At 34.4% G+C, this 16,291-nt stretch overlaps 1 protein-coding gene across 1 annotated transcript in view; it reads right to left on the bottom strand.

The window, feature by feature from the left end:
* Positions 1-4,327: 4,327 nt before the first annotated feature.
* CA8 (carbonic anhydrase 8) overlaps positions 4,328-16,291 on the bottom strand; it is a 93,602-nt gene continuing 81,638 nt past the window's right edge. Inside the window, exon 9 of the mRNA XM_024345179.3 lies at positions 4,328-6,218. The gene's annotated coding sequence lies outside the window, so the exon portion shown is untranslated. The remainder of the gene's footprint in view (positions 6,219-16,291) is intronic.

The raw sequence follows: 16,291 nt of genomic DNA on the forward strand, positions 1-16,291 counted from the left end.
CCAAGATTATAAACTATATTTAATAGCCTGCTTTTCATCAATCAATATTTGCTATATTAATATGTTTTAATAGAAACAAGTGGACAGCATTCTAAGGAAAATTAGGTTTTTCTAGGTGTCTATTTTATAACTGTGCCATGTTGGAGTTGTTTGTGAAGACTTAAAAATCATTAATTGGCGCACTCTAATTAATTGTCTTTAGTTAAAATATAGAAATAAAATTTCAGAGTAATTAACTCAATAAGTTAATGACTAATATTGTTATGTCAACTTCATTTTCATATTAAGAAACATTCCCTTTTAAACTTTAAGCTATCAAAAAGCATGAGCCCACCCTTAATTATAACATGATACAAAATTTTGAGAAATATGCTTACTTGAGAAAATTCCAAAACAGGACTGATAGCCTGACATTTTGAGTAACGTACTATCTTAAAATGACAGAAAACTACATCCAGGATAGCTGTGTGAGGATCTCCACAGACTTGCTCCCCAGTGAAAAAAACTGTGGCAATTAAAATAAATAAATAAATAAATAGGTGTCTGAAAACTGTCCTAAGGGTATATAGCAAATGGAGAAACATTTACTCAAGAAAATCTACTAAATCTCAGTAGGAAAAGTGAGAGTATTTGATTTGAAATTTGAGCCACAAATTCACTGCCTCCCTTCTTCTACCCCAGCTTAGTATGATTAAAACTCCACTCTTTGGGAAATATGATCAAGAAGATGGGTCTCCCTCTTCCCTCAGCTCCCAGCCAAGGGATACTAATAGGTTGCAGAGGCTAAATCTCTTGGGGCTGTGACCCAGAGGTCATGAGCCCTTTTCCTTTACCCAATCCCCACTAACAGAGCAGAAGTTCTATCTCTAATCCTGCAAAAGGGCCCAAATATAATTGAATCAGATGTGGAGCAATTTATGTCCCACGGCATTGCCAAAAACAATAGAATAATTAGCTAGCAATTAGTGGAACCTAACAGGTAGTTGTAATACCAATGGAAGCAAAGAGCTAGGCAGAGAAATCAAGGAAAGACACAGAGAGAGCCCTACTAACTTACTGTCATCCCAGAGTGACTGTGTACATGCCCAAGGCAGTGCTCTCTGAGAAACCACATTATAGGGTTCACACTACAAGAGTAACAGACTTAATTAAAATACTACAGCCGCTGGTTGCGGTGGCTCACGCCTGCATTTCCAGCACTTTGGGAAGCCGAGGTGGGTGGATCACGAGGTCAGGAGTTCAAGACCAGCCTGGCCAACATGGTGAAACCACGTCTCTACTAGAAATACAAAAATATTAGCTGGGCGCGATAGCAGGCACCTGTAATGCCAGCTACTTGGGAGGCTGAGGCAGGAGAAAACCCAGGTAGAGGAGGTTGCAGTGAGCCAAGATCCTGCCACTGCACTCCAGCCTGGGCAACAAAGTAAGACTCCATCTCAAAAATAAATAAATAAATAAATAAAATAAAATAGTACAGCCAAGTCACTAAACAAATAATCAAAAACAATGAAAACCCCAGAGGGGTGGTGTAAGATGGGGCAAAAATGAACAGAAGATCAGAGAAATATGAGACTCTATTAAGTGCATTAATACATGCATAATGGGAGTACCAGAAGAAAAGGAGAGAGAAAAAGAAGTGGAAATGAATATTCAAGGAAATAATGGCTCAAACATCCCAAATTTAATATTTTTCTTTAAAAAAATCATTCATCTACATACCCAAGAAGCTCAACAAATTCCAAGCAGAATAAATACAGACTCACACCCAGATACATCATAGTACGAAATCTGGGGCAGGGAGGAAACCATTTGTTTTTTGAAAGCAGAAACAGAAAAATGATTTGTCTTGTAGAAGGAAACCTCATTAAGCTTTATAGCTGGCATCTCAGCAGATGCTGAGAAAACAAAAACAGAAACTTTTCACCAGGAGTTTTATATTTAGCAAAACTATCTCAAAGAAGGTAAAATAAAGATAGCCCACATAAACAAAAACTAAAGATTTGTCCCTATCAGATTTGCCTTATATAAAAATATATTTAAAAAAGGACTTCTGCCTGGAACGAAGTGACCCCAGATATTATTTGAATCCACTCCAAAAAAAAAAAAGGGCACTGGTAAATGTAATTATGTAATTATGAAAGACAGTATAAATGCATTTCTTCCTTCTCTTAAAGAGCAATTGTATAAAATATCATGTAATTATGCTTTAGACCCAGAACATATACAAATGTGACATATTTGACAATGACAGCACAAAGGAGGTAAATAAGAACAAAGAAGTACTGGAGTAAGAAATCACACCAGATGGTGACTCAAATTTACAAGACAAAATGAACATAACCACAAATGGTAAATTAAAAGCTTACTAGAAGAAACTCTATAAATATAATTTGTTCTCAAGTCTTTGCTTGCTTCTTTAATATACAATTACAGAAAAAATATAACAATGTATTGTTGGGCTTACAGCATGTATAGATGTAATATGTATAACAATAATAGCACAAAAAGGGAGAAGAGAGTTCAGAGCTATTTAGTAGTAACTAAATAACTCACTGTAATGAAGTTATTATAAATCTGAAATCGATTCTGATAAATTAACAAGTATATGATATGCCCTTTAGCAACCACTGTGAAAATATACTCAAAAAAATGAAAAAAATCATTAAAGCAATTGAAATATACTAGAAAATATTCACCTAATTAAAAAAAAAGTAATAGAGAAGGAATAAAGGAACAACAACAAAAAAACACAAGACATGTAGAAAACAAAAAGTAAAATGGCAGATACAAATCCAACTATATAAACAATAGCATTAAGTGCAAATGGGTTAAATACTCCAATTAAAAGGCAGAGAGACTGTCAGACTGGATTTCAAAAAAAAAACAAGATCCAACTATAAGTTGGAGACACACTTTAGATTCAAAAATATAAATAAGTTGAAAGTGAAAAGATGAAAAAAGATACATCATACAAATAGCAACTATAAGAAAGCTGGAGCAGCTATATTAATATCTGACAAAGTATATATTAAAATAAAAAATGTTACTAGAGATAAAGAAGCACAAAAGTCCCAAAATGAATGTAGGAAAAAACTGACAGAATTGAAGGAAGAGATTATTCAACAACAGTCAGAGAATTCAATACACTACTTTCATTATAGACAGAAATAGGTGTATCAACAAGGAAATAGAAGACTTGAACAACACAACAGGCCAACACTATAGACCTAACAGCCATCTATAGAACATAGCATCCAACAACAGTACAATACATACTGTTAAGTACACATGGATTATTCTGCAGGATAAACCATATGCTAAGCCAGAAAGCAAACCTCAATAAATTTAAGACTGAGATCATATAAAGTATGTTTTCTGATCACAACAGAAAAAAATTATAAATCAATAACAAATTTGGGAATTCATAAATATGTGGAAATTAAACAATGTACTCCTAAATAACCATTGCCTCAAAAAGAAATTAAAAGGCAAAGTATTTTCTAATACCTTGAGATGAATGAAAACAAAAACATGGCATACCAAAACTTATTGGATGCAGCTAAAGCAATGCTCAGAGGAAAATTTATAACTGTTAATGCTTTTATTCAAAAAAGAATTCAAATCAATAACCTAACCTTCCACCTTAAAATACTGGAAAAGACACAAACTAAATACAAAGCAAGCAGAAGTTAGTCTGCTTTCTTACTAATCTTACTATTTTGTAAGAATTGAGCAGAGTTTGATGACATAGAGAATACAAACACAATAGAGAAAACCCCAAAATCCACTTTGGCTCCTTGAAAAAATCAATAAAATTGACAAGCCTTCAGCTAAACTAACCAACAAAAAAAGAGTAAACTCAAATTATCTTAATTGGCAAACCTTCTGACAACAGTATTACTTTACACACCATCAGGTACGTTAGTTACCATGAATCAGAGGCACTTACATGTGTATAAGCTACATGAAAAATCATTTCACTTTGTTGCCTTATTGTTTCATAAACAAAATGCACCCTAAATTAAATTTCAAGATCTATGACATTTGTCATTAATTCTCCCCTACTTTTTCTTTGGGAGATTCCTGCCCCAATTACAGGGTCCATCACATAGGTTTTACTTTCTTTCCTATCACACCATGAAAACGGATTTGAGATTAGTTGTTGTGCTTTTGTTTACTGACAAACTACCTTTCAAATTCATTCCTACAAAAGCGTATTATAAACAGTATTCATATTCTGAATCTGAGGTAACTAACTGTGGAATTAAAGGATTTTCCATATAAAGAATATTATGCCTCCAAACAATGTCACCAATGGACACCATGATCTGAACCAAGTAGTTCATTTCAGTCTTTTACTCAGAAAATATACAGTAAATAAATTCAAATTGCTTCAATATACAGAGATAAACACACATACACACACACACACACACACACCTGTGAAGGGTGAAGTCTGAACAACTAGATGTTATCCTGAAAGTCATTTAATTACTATTTGTTATTGTATTTGTTTATTTTGTGTATTTCAGGGAAAGATGAAAGGAGACTGCAAGAAGCATCAGAAGTCTAGTTCAAGAACAATCCCTGACTGTTCAGCACCAACCCGGTCAGGAGTGGAGAGGCTGGTACCTGTGCAGTGTTTTGTTCCAGGAATGCCATATGAATGGCCTCTCATTTATGGAAGGCTTCAGATCTAGTCTTTTGATGTTAATTACAAATAAGGCTACACGTGTGCAGCCAGTGTTTGGCATGTGAGTGGTAACAGTGCTAGATGTAAATATTTTTGTCACAGTTTTGTAACCATGCTTCACCGTTTCCTCATTGTTGGACACTAGGAACTGTTATACACAAGGGAAGTCCAGGACCTCTCTCCACTTTCAGAGGCACTGCCTGGTGCTGACCCCATGTGATCCAGGGCTACCAACAGATCTCAACCCTTAGCAAGCCCCAACTTTTCCACACATTGCCATAACCCTAGTCCTTTCTCTTGCTGCCCAAGAATAGATGATGAACTTTCTTTGCTTGAATTTCAGGGATATCTGGTGTGATTTTCATTTGTATTTAATGCTTCCATTATTACCATCTCTACTCAACACATCTAAAAACTCTGAACATATACTTATTCCACCTGTCTTAGATATTCTGCATCACAAAATCCCTCCAAACTGGGACTATGTTTTTGAAGTCATTCATTTTACAATTATAACAACAATAACAATAATATTTATTGTTTGCTTTGTGCCAGGTACTCTACTGCTTTACATAAATTATCTCATTCTGTCACATCTAACGGCAACTAAGTATACGCTTACATCTGCTAGTGGCACCTAAAATAAGGATATTGTTGGTCATCTTTAAAGAAATGTCTTAACATACCAAAGAAGTGGAATCAATAGAATAAAATATTTAAGTCTTACAAAGCGTACGACACTAAAGTAATATAGGATACCACTAAATTTATATTTCTATTTATGGAAAGTAAAGCTATTCCTGGTACATGGTGCTGACCTTCTTTTTATCCTATTTCTTACACCTTTCTCAAATTCCTATTAAACCACAGCTTCGAATATGTCAAATAAATATAATTTGATCCATACATTCAGTTAAATCCTTCAACTATGTAGTAATACCTAAAGTGAGTATTATGTTGCTGCATTAACGCCAAAAAATGTTTCCCATGGCAATCCAGCCTAATATTAATTGTGGTACGGGTGCTGAAAAAATAAAATGAGACATAATTTTACTAATCATTCACTTTGCATTTTGAAGCTCTATGCTGTTCTTAATCAAAACTCTTATTTTATTATCAAGAATTACACTAGTTCTAAAATGAGTGAATTTTCCGTTGGAGACAGGAAATGAAGAACTACTAACACCGGGAATGTATTTTTCCTTTCTCAATATTAACACGATATATATTCATATTAATAACAACTCTGGAAACTAGTTTCATTCCTTCTATACATAAGCAATAAACAGTATGTGCAACTATGAATCCTAGCAGCAGTAATGTGGATATATAATATAGGGTTTCTTTGGAATATACAGCCATTTCTAATATTTCATTTCAGCAAGTGTACAGGCAACCATCACAGATGTCCATCAAAGCTGGATTAGATGAAGACAAACAACGCAGGCTTTGAGGATAAACTGAAGGTGCAGCTCAAAAGTTTCCTTTTCTTATCCAAGGGCATTATAGGACCATTGTCTTCCTCCTTTAGGCAAAAAAAAAAAAAAAAAAAAAAAAAGTATCGATTATGTTACTGATATTCTTCCAAAGCAGACTGAAAAGTCTTTTTACAGTACAAGAGATAGTAAAAACTAAAAATTTCACAAGAAAATGTGGAAATTTCAAAAATATCTTTGTGCTCAAGTTTGTTATCTCTGCAATTTTTCCACAAGGTTTACCATAATTTTATTTCTATGGCAGACCTATTAATGCAGGATTTCACAGAAGCAAATACTTTCATCCAAAATAAATAATGCTTGAACTATTTTACAAACAAAAAATACGTACATCATGTCAAATAATAAAAATAAAGCTTTAAGTTCTTGTCATTCATTTCACGTATAATAATCACAGATGGATGGTAACTCAAGAGCACACAGACCCCTTCATTCCTAATTCCCAAATGACTTACAATTCTATTAAATAAATAAATAATAAATGCAGAATATATATATATATATGACAATAGTAATTGTTTGAGATAACAAATAATGTGCTTCTATATAGGAAAACAACATCAGCTAAGATTTTAGTTCATTGATACTGAACTTTTTGATGTTGAACTAGCATTGCTAGCAATGGCAGTGGGAAACTTGCAGTCTTATTAGTTGCCTAAGGTAGGTAATAAATCTCTGTTAAAATTTAGAATGCATATACTTTTGGACTTGGAATTCTAGGAACTTATAATAGACATATAATTATCCAATCATACAAACAGTCTATGTGTAAAGATATTCACTGCAAAAAGAAACTGGAAACAAACTAAATGGCCTCCTTCTGGGCAATGTCCTTTGGAAAAAAAGAAAAAAATAATAAAACAAAATAGCCTCCTTTCCTTAATAAATTATATTACTATGCAGTATTTCAGAATTATGCATATATAGTATGTATGTATCTGTGGACACACCTGCACACACACACACACACTATATATATATATATATATATATATACACACATTTCTACATATGCATACATATATAAACATAGATACATACAAATATATAGAATGTCTGGAAAAATTTATTAGAGAATATTTATAATGCTGGGTTATGTATTTCCAAACTATATATTTTTTCCTGCTCCCACTCTACCAGGACCAAACTACATTTCAAATACTATAGTCACAATAAAATCTTTTTAAATTTTTTAATCTTTTTAAATTGACAGAAAATATTGTAGATATTTATCACGTCAACAAAATGTTTTAAAATATATACACATTGTGAAATGGCTAAATCGAGCTAATTAGCATGTGTATTACCTCACATAGTTAAAAATATACTTTTAGCACTTTTCAAGAAAGTGACATGAAATTGATTATCAAACTGTAAAATCACACCAATTCAGAGTTAACGGGGCCTAAAGGTCACAATGTATGAATTTTCTGCAAAAGGAAATAACCTGGGGTCCAGTGTTTCCCAAACTATGTTCCATAAAAAACAACCTGGTTTAAAAAACGAATCCATGTTAAAAATATACTGTATCAACTCTGTTAAAATATGGTTCTTTAATTCAAAGCCATTTCAGAGGCTCTAATATGCTGATGTGCATTGCAAATCTCCAAAAGGAGGATATTATTACATCCAGGATTCTCCAGATATATGTGAACAGTCACCTCTTGATTTAACACACATTTTGGAGGACCAGTGCGCTGCAGGACTCATTTGGGAGAGGCTGGTCTAGAAGCATGTATCCTAAGTTTATGAAATTTCATTATAAAGAATATATCCAGCCTTCTAAATATTAAGCTACCATGGCCCAAAACATGAAATAAAATATGGGTAGGTAAATACACAGTCATTCTAATCATACGAGGTCAGGTCTCAAGCCAAAGCAGAATTTAACATTTAGTATACATCCACAGTGCAACAGATGCACATACATGTTGGTGTCCTATTCATTTTTGAAGCTCTCAGGGCATGATTCAGGGGGTTCTTGGTAAATGCTGAATGAATTCTAATTTACCTATGTGTAGAATCTGCTGGTGAATTTGCACACTCAGTTAAAATCTCCCTCACATGGGGAAACTCAATACCCTATGCTATTGAGCTTTTCTTACTTATATATTTTTCAAAGAAATGACACCCACCTATGCCAAGATCATATGATGACGATCTTCATTATTAGCTTTACCTGCCTCAAAAATGTACACTTGATCTTGTTTACTGCAAATGCCACATTAACTGAAAAAATGTTTCAATGAATCACAATCTGGGGTATGGATTTGGAATGAGGGAGAACCAAGTCCAAATCCCAGCTCTTCTATCCAATTTGCTGTAAGATTTTAGGCAATTTACTTGTCCCTTCTGAGACTCAGGCAATATCTACTTCTTAGGGAATGTGTGGGACTGTAATGACAGCAGGTATCATGTGCTGAGCATAGTACTATGAGTAATAATTTTGGTTGATTTTAAAATCATCTCACTAGCTAAAAATTAAACTACAATACTGTGCTCCAACATAAATGTGAAGTATGGCCCATTATTTTTATGCCATGTGTTGGAAGTTTACTTTTCAGTGTTTTAGAGAAAGTTTTCATAGGATAAAGTAATGCTTGGTCTCATCTGTTCTGTATTCCCAAGCTCCATCCCAACACCTGACCCAAAGCACTCAGAAAATGTGTGTGTGCATGCATAAATAAGTGCAACAAAATGAGAGTAGAAATTGCTAATTTTATTTATATCAAAATTATGCATGCATATAAAGGCTTAAAGTTTTTAAACGTTTGTTATGAAACTATCAGTCCCTTGTCCTATGCGTCACCAATTTCCTTCTCCTTAACTCTTTTAGCTGATTATTTTAACACTAGAGAGCTAAATGGCATGATTGTATTGCTTTCAATTTTGTTTCAGTATTATGTATACATTTTTCCTATGGAGAATGAAGATTTGACCCTCTTTCCTCCTGTCAACATCATGCACACACACACACACACACCACCCCATATGAACCCTTCCCATCTTCCCATCACCCCATCCTCCAAATATGGCTATATAGTAAATTTGGTTGAATCATTATGCAACTTCTATTATTGTAATGATGTAAAAGTATTCAGAGGTGAACTACATGTGTTAATTTTTCTTTCCTGCACAACATTTTGTTTTCTCTGGAGTGATAAATACCTTGGGTTTTTCCACCTAAGTGTTCTATGTGCTCATAACTGATTCAATGCACAAATACCTACCCATTGCCTAACTCTCCTCTCAAGAAGTGAAGATATATCATGCATTGTATCAACTTCACCATTCCTGAAGAAAGCTCATCTAGAACCTTCTCACCTGCTCACATCTGGACTGACTGGTTTGCCTATGATCTCATTCCACTGTCATTCTGGCATTTATTCATCCCCTTGGTTTTTCTCCTTTGCTGGCTCTCCTGTTTCGTGGATCCCACATCTTTTTCCTTAGCTTACTCCATTTTGGTGTGGCATTATCAAGTAGCTTCTGGGAAATAAATTTGTGGTGGCTTTGATATCTATAAATGACTACTGTAACCACACACTGGGTTAAAAGTTTGACTAGGTAAGGAATTTGGTGGGTTGTAATTTTCCCTCAGAATTCTGAAGGTCATGCTCACTGCCTTAGCTTCCAGCGTTGCTTTTGAGAAGTCTGGTATTCGAATTCCAGATTCCTTGATTTTGACATGTTTGTTGCTTTGGTTTTTGCCATTCTGGAATTTCTCCCTCCATGTTCTGAAGTTTCACAATGATGGTGTCTTGGTGTGAGTGTGTTTTGATCTACTGTGCTGGGAATTCAGTGGATTCTTTCCATTTGTAACTTTATGCTCACGAGTTCTGGGGAAATGCTTTGGATAATTTTGTTGCCTGATTCCTCTCCTCCACTTTCTGTGTTCTCTCTCTAGCTTATTACGTGGATGATAGACCTTTTAAACTGGTCCTCTAATTTGCTTACATTACTGTATTTTTCATCTTTTTGCCTTTTGCTGTAATTTCTGAGAATTTTCCATTCTGCCTTCTGATTCATCTGTAGAAGTTCTCATTTCTGCTACCATGCTTTCAGTTTCCAAAAGCTCTGTTTTCTAAATATTCCTTTTCTTAATAGCACCGTTTTTTTTGTGAATGCAATTTCTTTCCTTACCTCTCCAAATATATGAGTGACAACTTCTTGACAGTTTTTCTCTTCTTACAAAGTATTTATGTCTTTTAACTCACTTTATTGTCTGATTTGGGTTCTTTCATTTACAGTTCTTCTTCAAATATCTATAACTGTTCATATCTGGGACTGGCAAACAACCACTACAACAAAACCAGAGTGGAGGCGGAGGGCACCGTGGAGGCCTCTTTATTACACCATCACCACTGGATAAGCCCATTGGTCCACTTCTGCAGAGAAGTCACCTGGGCTGGTCAGACCCTCCCCAGAAGATACTTCCAGCTTCATCTGGAGAGTAGGGGCCTTTCTGCCAGTGTATGGGAGGATGACATGAGGTCTGAGGATGTTATTTACTCACTCAATTGTGTCTGTGTCCCCAAGTACAGAGTCTCTCTCTTAATCATCTCCAGAAGACAAGTATCTCCAGTCCGCCAAGGCTTTGGAGGGGGCTGAGAGATTAAGTGCTTCTTAAATAGCTTTCAACCAATACAGATGTCTTTAGCATCCTTTTACTCCAGCTTCCAGATGATGTCTGTTGCCACCAATTCCTGGGAATTTGAGAGATTCTATCATGCGAACGGGTTTGTTCCTCACATCTGCTAAATCTGTTACAAGACCATCTGCTTTCAGCTTCCAAAGTATTGTGGCTGTTGTCTCCTCTCTTGCTTCTGTATCCTTGTGAGGCAATGCACTTAAAAAAAATCTCTTTCCTGTTATTTTAATGCAGTCTGTGGTGGAAACAAAATTAATTGCCTATCTTCAATTGATGGTCGTTATTTGAAATAGAAGTTCATTTTTATGCCTTTGTGTATTTTCTAAAGTTCCTACAATAACTACATTAGTTAGTAATCAGAATACAAATTTATTTGGTAAAACAACCTAAAGAAGTAACACTTTGAATATATGAAGATAAGGCTGAACTCCTCCCTTTGGGATTTTCTCCAAATATTCATTTATCTACATCTAAATAATAAGGAAGCTTACTCATAAAGAGAAATTTTCTATTATACAATGATCAGCGTTCATAATGATGACCTCAAAGTATGGCCACATCCTAAGAAGTCTTCTAAATCATCAGCTATTTCAATATAATTATAGCAGATGCCGTCTTTCACATGACTTTTTCTTAACCTTGAATTATCTTTTATGAAGAGGCCCAAGGGAATGAGTGCAAAGCAAATCACTACTGGAGAATTTCCTGAAAAGCTACCAAAAATTTAAAAATCACGTGTTCACACACATGTTACTCCTCAGAGGTTGCTGCAGGTCACAGTACTGATATAAGTTCCAGTGATTTTGGCTCAGCTCATTGATAACTAACTAAAGTATCCCTCTTTAAGTACAGTAATTCAGTGTAACATCTCCAAAATAGAGTCTTTTAAGAAACAGCAATATGCTAGAAATAAGAACTCTCCTCTTCAGAGGGGGCTCTTTGTCCTGTACACTAGTGGAACACTTCCTCAGGCAGTTTGTACATGCTGCTCTGACGTGGAGTTAGCTGTGTGTCTGATTTACCCATGACACTAGGCTGTGAGCTATGTCAGGGGAGAGCTGATCTCTGGTTATGTTTATATTTTCACTCAGCCCCTAGAATACTGCCATACACCAAACAGAAGGTTAAAAATAAATGCCCTTCCATTACAAGCAATGGCATATAGACACCTTCTTTTTCAACATTCTCACTCATGACAGCATCAGGTCATGAGAGGAGGAAACAGAGGAAGAGGTCAGGAGTGTCAAACACTTTTGAAGAGTCAAAAGAGAAGAGGGAAACATGCCACTGGATTTGGAAACAGAAATCCAAGCACATGAGACATTTTTAAAAGGGTGCCAGATATTACTGTTAATTATTTAACATTATTCTGGAGTACTAGATAATGAAATGAAATAAAATCAGAAAGAAGGAGATAAAACTGTCATGATCATTGGGTGTTATCAGTGTCTATCTGGAAAACTCAAAATAATCAGTGGAAATCTTACTGAAAACTATATAAAGGTTAATAAGCAAGCCAGGGACAAATCTAATCCATTGTTTTTTCAATAAAAAAATTAACCAATGGAAAAATCTATAGCTAGTCAAAATCTATAATGATAATAATAGTAATTGCTCACATTTAATGCTAATCCTCCACAAAGCACTGTGATGTGCATTTTACCATAGCTCATGAAATCCTCACATCCCTGGGAGGTTATAACTCTTACTATATCCACTTCATAGATGAGGAAACTAGGGCTGAAAGAGAATCAATAGTTTGCCCAAGTTGTGGAACAGCAAATAGAGGTGGTGTGTTCCCCAAAAAGCCATACTCAAGCTGACTCCAGAGACCAAATATGCAAGTTGGAGTAAATATTGTGAGAACAGAGAATTATAAAATGCATGACAAACATAAAAAAACTTTAATAAGCATAGACCTATGCATTTTTCCTTGATATAAAGATTCAATATTATAAGGTATTAATTCTCCTTAATCACTCTATAAATACAATGCAAATTAAAAATCCTAATAGGATTCCTTTTTCTCTTTTATTTTTGTCTTTCATTTTCTTTTTCTCAACCTCTCTTTCTTTTGCTCTTTATTTCTATCCTTCTGATAAAATGATTTTATGGTTTATCTGAAAAAATTAAACATGTAAAAATAGCCAGAAAAATCCTGCAGAAGATACTAGTAAAGAGGGTCTTGTCTGGCCAAACACTGAAATATACACTAATGCCACATACATTGTGGTCGATGCACATGAATAGACAGATAAATGGAACAGAATAGGGAAATCAAGAATAGAACCAAGTATTTACAGGACATGATATAATGTAAGGAGCCATTTTTAATGAGATTGGCAAGGATGAAAAAATTTAAATATTCAACACTGGTGAAGGTGAAAAGTGTAATCTGACACATAGTTACCGGGAACATAAACATAGAACTCTTGGGAAAAGCAATCTGCATATGGATTACAATAAAACTCTTTGACCTAGTAATCTCATTTCTAAGAATTTTTTAAGGAAATGGGTAAGTTAACCACAGTATTATTGATGACAGCTCATCAAATTTTGGCATATACTTAAAAGCAATGTATGTAAAACCATTTTAAAAATAACTATTCAATGACATGAAAAGATATATCATCAAGCTGATTGAAAAATAGCATGCACAGTATAATCTCATAAGGTACATTACATATATATGTAACCATATGAGACACATATATAAAGAGAGGTCAATGGACAATCATAATGATAAAGGTAACATTTTTGAATCCTTACACTGTGGACAAAAAAAAAAATGTTAAGCACTTTAATTGCATTATCTCATTGTTATCTTCACAACCACCCTACGAGGTAAACACCACTATAGCCTTCTTTTAAGTGATGAAACAAGAGACAGTTATCAGTTAATGTTTTCAAGGTCACACAACTAATTACTGGTGGAATCTGAATGAAACCTGAGCCATCTCCACTGTGCTCCAGGGCCTCCATATCCATCACAACCCCCAGTGCTGGGGATGCTATCACTAAGAGGAGAGTTTGAGAGACGTTTGCTGCTGCTCCATTTTATTCTGTATTGTTTGAATATTCTACCATGAACATGTGCTATATGTGGAGACAAGGAAACAAAAAGCAAACAGAGAAATCAAAGGTGACCTTTGCTACAGCAGTTTCAATAGGTAGGAGATGTAAACTGAAGAGTAAAAAGATGAGAAAGAGATGCAGAATATATTGAATTGGTTTAAAAAAATGGCAAAAATGCCTTCTATAAAATACCCAATCAACAGTGCAAGCACAAATTAGCATAACCCTTGTAGAGGGTACTTCAGCAAATATGGTATGAAAAAATGAAAACATATGGTTCTTTCTTCCCAGGAATGTCATTCCTAGGAATTTATCTACAAGGGATAAGAAGGCAAAAGATAAACACAGTGCATAATGTTCTGCACTTTGCTGTTGTGAAATGTGGTGTCGTGAAAAGAGCTCAGCATTGGGAGTGGGGCCCACTTAGGTCTGAATTCTTGCTCTGCACTTTACTGGCTGTGACCTTTAGCAAGTTACTCAACGCATCTCAGCCTCAGTTTCTTTATCTCTAAAATGAAAAATAAAAATACCAGTCTCACAGGATTGTTACGAGGACTAAATGAGACAAAATACAGCATCATGTCTGAAATATTAAAAAGCAGTTGTTCTTTTTGTTCCCATCACTCACTAATATGTGTAACTTAGAATGAATAAATAAGCTTTGATAAAAACTCAAGGATAAATCATAGAAGTTGGTAATATTATAAAACGCTAAACTTAGCTTTTAAAGTTATTCAGAAGTAAACCTGTGTTAGGATACTTTGACACTTTCTCCATCTCAATTAGCACTAAACTAATTAGCAAAACTGTTTTACACACTACAGTGAGTCACATTTTTCTTCCTTCTTCTCTAATCCCTGGTGTGTTGTAAGGGTGATTGACTATCTAATTACTTCTTAATTGAATGCACATATTATACATTTTTCACTAGTTCGAGCTTAATGTTTTTAGTTCAGAAATCAAAGTCAATGAAATTAAGTTGAATTGGGATGTGGGCAACTATTATAATGAGAGAAGGTTTGTATTATATCTAATTATAAGTAAATGTGTATTTTAGCCTTATTTCCTATGGAAATATTTCAGGTACAGGAATGTTCCATACACAACTAATTCAGATGATTAATAACACTGTTATTCTTATTTACCATCCTTTATTCCTCGTTACAATGATTTTATTGCTAAGATCCACTAAATATAATTATTATTTAAAGAAAAGATGCCATTAGAGAAACATTGGTTGTATCTATACTAAAATCCGAATGAACATTCATACCTGCAAAAAACTGCGTTAAGTTTCTCTGCAACATAAAGGTTGCAGGAATTTTCACAGGCTGCTAACAAAAGGAAAACAAAAATCTTGGAACGCTTCAAATACAACCAGTTATATTCATGAAAAAATGTTTATTTACAAAAAACTAAAAATATTACCAACAAAATAGTATTCCAACTCAGTTAACACTTTACAGGTAGAATATCTTATAAAAGATTTTTTTTCCCTTTGGGCATTAGGCAGGAGTAAATGCTGAAGGAGATATTATCAGACAACAAAGGTTTATTGCTTCGGCTTTTTTCCAGGTATGCGGAGTAACCATCTGGAATAATTTAGTTGAAGACCTCTTCAGGCAAAAATTAGATTAAAGAACTTCTTGAGATACAATTCCACTCCGTGCTCCTAAGATGTCTCTGAAAATATGTTCTCTGGACAAGCCCTAAAGACATTTATGAGTTCCTAATAAAACTCATAAAAGAATGAGCAATAAGAATTCAGAGCAATAAAAGCAGTAAGAACTCAGAGATTCTGAAGGGGTTTTAAGAAGCACTGAAATGGAGAACAGACCCATCTGAAACCAATGTGGTTTTATGGTTTTAACAATTAATTTATTACCTGGTGCTACCTGGTTGCAAACTTCTTGACTGGAGAAATCTCCATATTATCCAATAAATATTTCAGATTCTGGGCATTATCTAGATTATTGTAGATAATCTGGGCATTATCTAGTACTGGGCATTATCTAGATTATTTTAGATAATCTGGGCATTATCTAGTACTGGGCATTATCTAGATTATTTTAGCTATTTATGTAATGAAAACAAGTTTTAACTGCAATGTTTAAGTAAAACTGAAGTAGCCCAAAGGATGAGGCCAATCTATATGTACCAACATAAAAATATCTCAAAGACCTTTAGTTAAAATGAAAATTTTTGTTTCTAGTATATTCTTGTTAAAAATATTTTTAAATAGCATGTTTCTCACCCTTCTGAGGGTTGTCAGTGTTTACCTTCCTGTTACATGGTTTCTTCTCTAACCAGAACTCCTATGTTAAAATCTTAACCACTAAGGGGATGAGGTGAGGCCTTAGAGAGGTGATTATATTG

This window comes from Pan troglodytes, chromosome 7 (genome assembly GCF_028858775.2).
Source record: "Pan troglodytes isolate AG18354 chromosome 7, NHGRI_mPanTro3-v2.0_pri, whole genome shotgun sequence".
Lineage (NCBI taxonomy): Eukaryota > Metazoa > Chordata > Mammalia > Primates > Hominidae > Pan > Pan troglodytes.